The 6,744-nt window shown below is 42.6% G+C and overlaps 1 long non-coding RNA gene across 1 annotated transcript; it reads right to left on the bottom strand.

The window, feature by feature from the left end:
- Positions 1-2,190: 2,190 nt before the first annotated feature.
- Positions 2,191-6,534, bottom strand: LOC125752600 (uncharacterized). Its single transcript, XR_007402534.1, has 3 exons — positions 6,469-6,534; positions 6,047-6,163; positions 2,191-2,295 (listed from the first exon to the last, which is right to left on the bottom strand). It is a non-coding gene; the product is annotated as an uncharacterized LOC125752600 (long non-coding RNA).
- Between the last annotated feature and the right edge of the window lie 210 nt (positions 6,535-6,744).

The following is a 6,744-nucleotide window of genomic DNA, read 5'->3' as shown; positions in this document are numbered from 1 at the left end:
ACAGACCAACTGTAGCAGGATGTGGGAGGGAAGGAGGCAAGGTGTGGATATCAGGAGGTGGGTCTCTTGGAGGCTGTCTTGGAGTTGGCTTTGTTTATGGTTTATTCACTTAACAAAAGTCATTTGCACCTTCCAGGTAATGGGCCAATATCTGTGAATATACCCATGTCCTTCCAGATTATACAAATCATAGTCCCAGAACTTGGAGCTGAAAGGGACTGTAGAAATAATCCTCTAACCCAACCCCCATTCTCTTCTAAGATTCATCAGGATAGATTAGGGATATAAAGCCCAGAATGTACCACTGATGCTCCAAACCACCCTCTCCCCAAGAGCTGATTCATAACTTTATCTTCCGACCTTTCAGTACCTCTTTTCCCCAGTATTATTGGGAAATAGTTGACATACATCACTACATAAGTTTAAGGCATTACAGCATGATGGTTTGATTTACATAGATTGTGAAATGATTGCCACAATATATTCAGCTAAGGTCCATCTTCTCACTTAGATACAATAAAAAGAAAAAGAAGTTTCTTCTTGTGATGGGAACTCTTAGGATTTACTACCTTAACAACTTTCCTCTATATCATACATCAGTGTTAAGCTAGACTCATCATGTTGTACAAAAACATCCCTAGTATTTATCCTATAACTAGAAGTTATTATCTTTTGGCCACCTTCCTCCCTCCCCTCCTAATATTTTTTATAAAATATTTGAATCCAAGATCTTTTGTTTATTTTATTTTATTTTTTTTACTGATAAATCACAACTACCCAAATGTTGAATCAAATTTAATTTTCACAGGTCAGTATTCCTTCAAATCAATGTTCATTTTTAAAAAGTTCTTACTTTTCTCTTTCTCTCATTCTTTTAATAGGTCCTTTGACTTACATTTTGCAAGCCTTAGGTATGAAGTTTTTAAAAATAGTTTATTCTTAAGTAATCTCTACACCCAACATAGAACTCAAACCAAGACCCCTGAGACCAAGAGTTACACTCCATCAACTGGGCCAGCCAAGCACCCCCATTTTTCCCTCCATTTCTAAAAAGAATGTTTATTGAATGTTATTTTGTGCCAAATGCATAGTAGATACTGGACACACTGTTTAACATAACATCCAGTCCCACTGAATCTTAGTCTGTTGGAGGGAGAGGATATACACAGAGCATTGAAACAGATGCTGTGTGAGAAAGGAGGAAGAATATTATTCTTGCTCTAAAGGAGCTTAAAATCTAGTACGATTAGTTTTGGAATTTTGCATATAAGATACTAATTGGCATAATTTACTTTTCATATAACTGGTTTGTAGCACTGGTGTGCAGCTAAAAGGCTCTAAAGCTAGGTTGGTGGTAGCTGGACTTGTTGCTGGCAGTCAAGCTGGCTCCATGCTACGTTAATGTGCTTATATTTTTAGTGCTTTTATAATATTGTTTTGTTTATACATACTTGGGAGTATAGGCATAAAACAGTAAAGCAATAAACAGAGTAAATGCAGAGTGATTAAAAATCTCTAATTCACTTGAGGATGCTTAAAGAATGGTAAATGATGACGGTTGTCCCCATTACTGGCAGCTTATAGTGGCATCACACATCATTAGTAAATTAGTTTTTTAAAAAGCGTTGGCATCAGGCCCAAGATCTGTATGGCATCATGAAAGATGGATTCCTCCCAAGGACAGAGGATGCCACAAATTCTTCTTCCAGCATCCTGGTTATCGTGGCTTCTCAGTCAAATGTTTGCATCCAGGAACCAAACCATGAATTTGTAGAGGAAGCTGACAGTGTAGGAGATAAACTGCTTCTCAGCAATATCCCCCTGAAATCCAAACAGATTTGGGATGGAAAAGTTCTCTTTGGGTGATTTCCGGAAACCCCATCCTGTCTAATGATGAAACTCCCATGGATTTCCTCCCTGACTGGCTGACCTGCAGATTTTTCTCTCTGACTGACCTGTAAACATTGGCACCCAGCACCCGTCATTCAGGTCTGGGTTATATGAGCCATGTGTCCTCCATTTGTTCATCTGCGCCAGTGTTGGCTCTCCCAGTAATCAGCCAACTGGAGGGGGAGATGGAGCCAGACATAAACATTCTGGTTTAATTTTTTCTGCATAGTAGATAGCAGAGCATCACATGCAAGGAAGCACATAATAAATGTTCTTTGATAAAGCCAAGAACTGCTGCGAGCACATTTCCAGGCCACACGGTAGGTTGGACTTGTTTCTTCTTTTCCTTGATAATACTGAATGTGGGCACTTGTTGTTAAAAATTCCTTAGCGTTCTAAAGTAGCCTAGAGGCAAAAAGAAAATACAATTGACACAAAGGATCTGAGACTATCATGGTAGAGAGGGGGTGGGCTTTGGAATTAGATATGAATTCATCCATGTTTTCTTTCAACAAATATTTCTCAAAAAGTGTACATATGCTAGTGAACAAAAGTGACAAAATTCTGTCTTGGAACTTAGATTCTAGTAACTAAAATGTGTGCTGTCAGAGAGTGATGAGTGCTATGGAGGAAAACAAAGTAGGGAGGGGGTGAGGGACAGCCGTGAGTGAGGGTGCAGTTCTAACAGGAGGGTTAGGGAAATCCTCACCGAGAGGTGACATTTGGACAAACATGTGGAGGAGGTGAGGAAGGGAAGCGTGTGGATATGGAGGAAGAGCAGTGAGGCAGAGGCAACAGTTAGGACAAAGATCCTGCACTGGGTCTGGCAAGCAGGAGAGGAAACTGGAGTTTAAATCTTGGTCTGCTTCAGAAGCCGCCTACCCTCCCTGAGCTTCTCAGTTCCCCGTCCCCAAAAAAGTGGAGATGAGAATGCCCGGGCAGCTCGCAGGACCGTTGGGAAGACCAGGTCATGTGGTAAAGGTGGAGAACCCAGCACAGTGCCAGGTGTCCAGAGAAGAGCTTTAATTTAAATATGAAGGATGTTTCCTAGCCTTAGTGTTGCTTCTGTTCCTTCTTCCTGGAGAATGAAGGGAATAACCATACCTTGCTGGTTTGTCATGAGGAGTGAAGAGTGGTGAGATGTGCCACCCCAGAATATACCTCTCGGGCATGAGAATTATTTTGAGAAATAGCAGACAAAGGAGAAGCTCTGAAAACAGATGAGCAGTTAGCCTTTTGCAAGGGAAATTTGCATTGAGAAGGAGCTCTCCATTGTAAGGGTGTCTCCTTCCCTGTACCGGGGGAAGAGTGACTAAGTCACAAGAAACTCAATTCATCAAAGGATAAGGCACTGACCTAAATCTGCATAGCGAAATGCGTTCCTGTTTAGCAGACTTGTCCGGCTCATCTACCTATAACTGACTCCCCCCTCCCCCCCAGCCTTCTCTCTTTTGTCTTTAGCTGAAAAGGTATTTAAGCCTGAACTCCTACACAACCTCTGAGGGGCCAGTGGCTCAGTTGGTCAAGCATCTGCTTTTAGCTTAAGGCATGATCTCAGCAGGGAGCCTGCTTCTCCCTCTCCCTTTGCCCCTCTCCCTGCTGGTGTTCTGTCTCTCTCAAATAAATAAATAAAATCTTTAAAAAAAAAAAAAAACTACCTCTGAGTAGTAGTTACTACTGAGTAGTTAACTACACTCCATAGTTACCGAGTGTCTCCCATTCATACAGGAGGTCTACATGCTAATAAATTTCTGTTTGTATTTCTTTTGTTAATCTGTTATTTGTTAAGAGTTCCCAGCAAAGAACTTAGAAGAGTAGAGGGAGAATTTTTCCTCCCCTACAGAAGTACATGCAATAATACATGAAATGTTTAGCTCAGAGGTAGACGCGTGGTAGATCCATAACTAATGGCATTGCTCGTTAGCATCAATAGGGCTAGGATGCTTCAATAGGGCACTTGTTAGTGTAGACACAGGCATAATTGGAAGAGCAACCTCATGCCACTAACCAACAGGACTAGGTGGTAACCAGGAGCTAGGTTGGGGCCCCAAAGAACCAGGAAATAGAAGAGCAAATATAAGGGCAAAGTGATGATGACGTCCATCAAGGTTTTACTGAAGCCCGGGGCAGGCTTTGTGAGTTCTGAGATTCATTTGAAGGGTCTGGAGTGGGAGAGACAGCAAAGCAGGGGCAAGAACTAGGTGACCTTGAGGCTTCCATTTAAGGCAGGAATATACCCAAAGGGCATCATAAAGTCTAGTGAGTGGAGTCAGCATAAACAGACTTGGCCACAGATTGGCGTGGCTTGCGATATCCACATATGTGGAAACCCGTAACTGCTACGTGGGAGGACAGAGGGGAACATTTGGGTGAGAATAAAAGTAGAGAGAAAGTAGAAATGAGACAGATGTGGGAGGATACTAAAGACAGTGCCATCAGGAGGAGGAACTAGTTGTATTCCTGAATGAGACAACAAATGCTGGCCAAGCTATCTAGAAAATTTCTAGATCCCAGGTTCAGTTAAGAACAATACACCAAATAAATTCTTGAAAGTCTAAGTGTTTGGGTGGTTAACTTAAGGGATTATGAAGATAAACAGATCTAATTTCAGGGTTTTTTTTTTTTTTTTTAAGATTTTATTTATTCATGAGAGACACACAGAGAGGCAGAGACACAAGGCTGAGGGAGAAGCAGGCTCCCTGTAGGGAGCCCGATGTGGGACTCGATCCCAGGACCCCAGGGTCATGACCTAGGCAGACGCTCAACCACGGAGCCACCCAAACGTCCCAAGTTTCAGGTGTCTCAGGTGAGCTTGGATGAATTAACTTCTATTAGCCCCGATTCTCTAACAAGTAAAATAAGGCTGGTAAATAAAGTTCTTTTGAGGACAATATGTGAAAAGTCTTTTGAGGATGGTTAAACATTTTCCTAGGATTTCATCTTAATATAGAAATGACAAAAAGAGTTGCTATTTTGGATTTAATTTTGACGAACAAGGAAGAACCTGTGTGAGCTGATTTGGGAACTTAGAAGAAAGGGGAGAAAAGAAACAAAGATTATCTGCATTAGGGTGGTGGCTAGAGAAAGCAGTACTCAAGGCATAATAAGCCTCAGATCAGAATGTTCCATTGCATTCCTCCAAGAGTTTCCCAAAGCACAACCTGAGAAGAATTTTGTTTTTCCTTTTTCAACCAGACCACCCAGCCTGCCACACATTTCCCACTTCTTTGAAATGTTCCCTTTCCCTTTGTCTTTCTGTTTGACATTTTTGTGCAAACATTAATTATTTTCTCCCCCTAAGTGGTAGAAAAAGTGCTGAAGTTAGAGTCGGGAGCACTCAAAGTCTGTCTTTCATTTCACACCCAAGTATATAACTGCTGCCTTTCTCTCTACCCCTCCTTTTTTTCCCCTCTTTCCCTTCTTTCTCTCCCTTTCTTTTCCCTGCCCAGGCTTGTTCCTAATTTAAATTCCAAATATAGGATCGAAAGTGGGGGGATGGTGAGAGCTCAAGTTTAGTGAGTGGGGCCATGGTCAGTGCAGGGTGTGAGAACGGGGGAGGGGGGGGACAGCTGTTGCAACCCGTTACTTACTGGTTACTCACCCACTCCCCTCTCGGAGCAGATGCTGCACGTATCCCTGCCTTCACCTTAACAGCAGTACCCTGACTGTGTTCGGGGCTGTGGTGTGGCCAGCCCCAGGTAATGAATCATGACCAAGGACGACAAATCATCACAAACCTGCTCGGCTTCCCCGGCCTCCCTTGCTGCTAGACGTGGGTGGGGGTGGGGGTAACTACCCCTCGTGTCCTTTCTTTCCTGCACATAATTTCCCTGAAGTTAAGCATGGCTGTATGACTGGCTTTAGCTAATGAAATATAAATAGAAATTTCCCCTGTCACTTCTGGATGGAAGCCCCTAAGAGCTGATACACAGTGCACCATCCTCTTTCTCTGTTGCTACCTTGCCCCCCCTCCCGTTCCACTTATCAATCGCTGCATAACTAATCACCCAAAACTTAGTGGCTTGAAGCAACCACTCACTCTCATGCTTCTGTGAGTCGACTGGGATCAGTTAAAATGTTCTTCTGTTGGTCTTGAGGTTTCTCGCGTCAGTATAATGGTCACGGCCAGGGCTAGGGTATCCATTGGGTCACTCACGTGTCTGGCATCTTGGAAGGGATGGCTGGAAGGCTGAGCTTGGCTGGGTCTCTCTCTTTCTCCATTAGTCTGCATCTGATCTTTCCATGTGGTTTGTCTAGGTGATCGTTCTAGAGCCTGGGGAAGAGTAGCAGAATACACCACCCCAAAATATGCCCCTGCAACATAGGGATTATTTGAGCTAAAGACAAATAAGCAGAGTAGATAAAAAAAAAACCCGTCTCCTCTTTCCCCCTATTTGCCTAAGAACAGGACATATATTTATAAAGGTGTCCCTCTTCCCACCTCTACCAGGAAGGACAGAAGTTAATCACCAGAGACAAGTCTAGACCCTTATCAGCCCATAGACCACATCAGAGGAATCTATATAGCAAATATTGCTACACCCAGCCCTTATCTAGCATTTTCCCCATATAATTTACCTTCCATCGTCTGCTGCCCTAGGAACAAAGTTGCTTTCCTTTGTCTTGTTGTTTCTCTAAAAATTTATTGTTCTTCTGCTAAGATACTTATAAGCCAAAGTTCTAATCACCTCTTTGAGTGACTCATTACTGAATGATCCTGTGTGTGTGTGTGTGTGTGTGATGCATATGTTAATAAACTTGTTTGCTTTTCTTGTGTTTATCTAACTTTTGTCAGATAAGGTGCTTCCAACTGGGATAAGGTTTCTAGGAGAATTTTCCTACTCTACAATGGCT

This window comes from Canis lupus, chromosome 15 (genome assembly GCF_003254725.2).
Source record: "Canis lupus dingo isolate Sandy chromosome 15, ASM325472v2, whole genome shotgun sequence".
Lineage (NCBI taxonomy): Eukaryota > Metazoa > Chordata > Mammalia > Carnivora > Canidae > Canis > Canis lupus.
The sequence above is the reverse complement of the archived record's forward strand: the minus strand, read 5'-3'. Positions and strand labels throughout refer to the sequence as shown.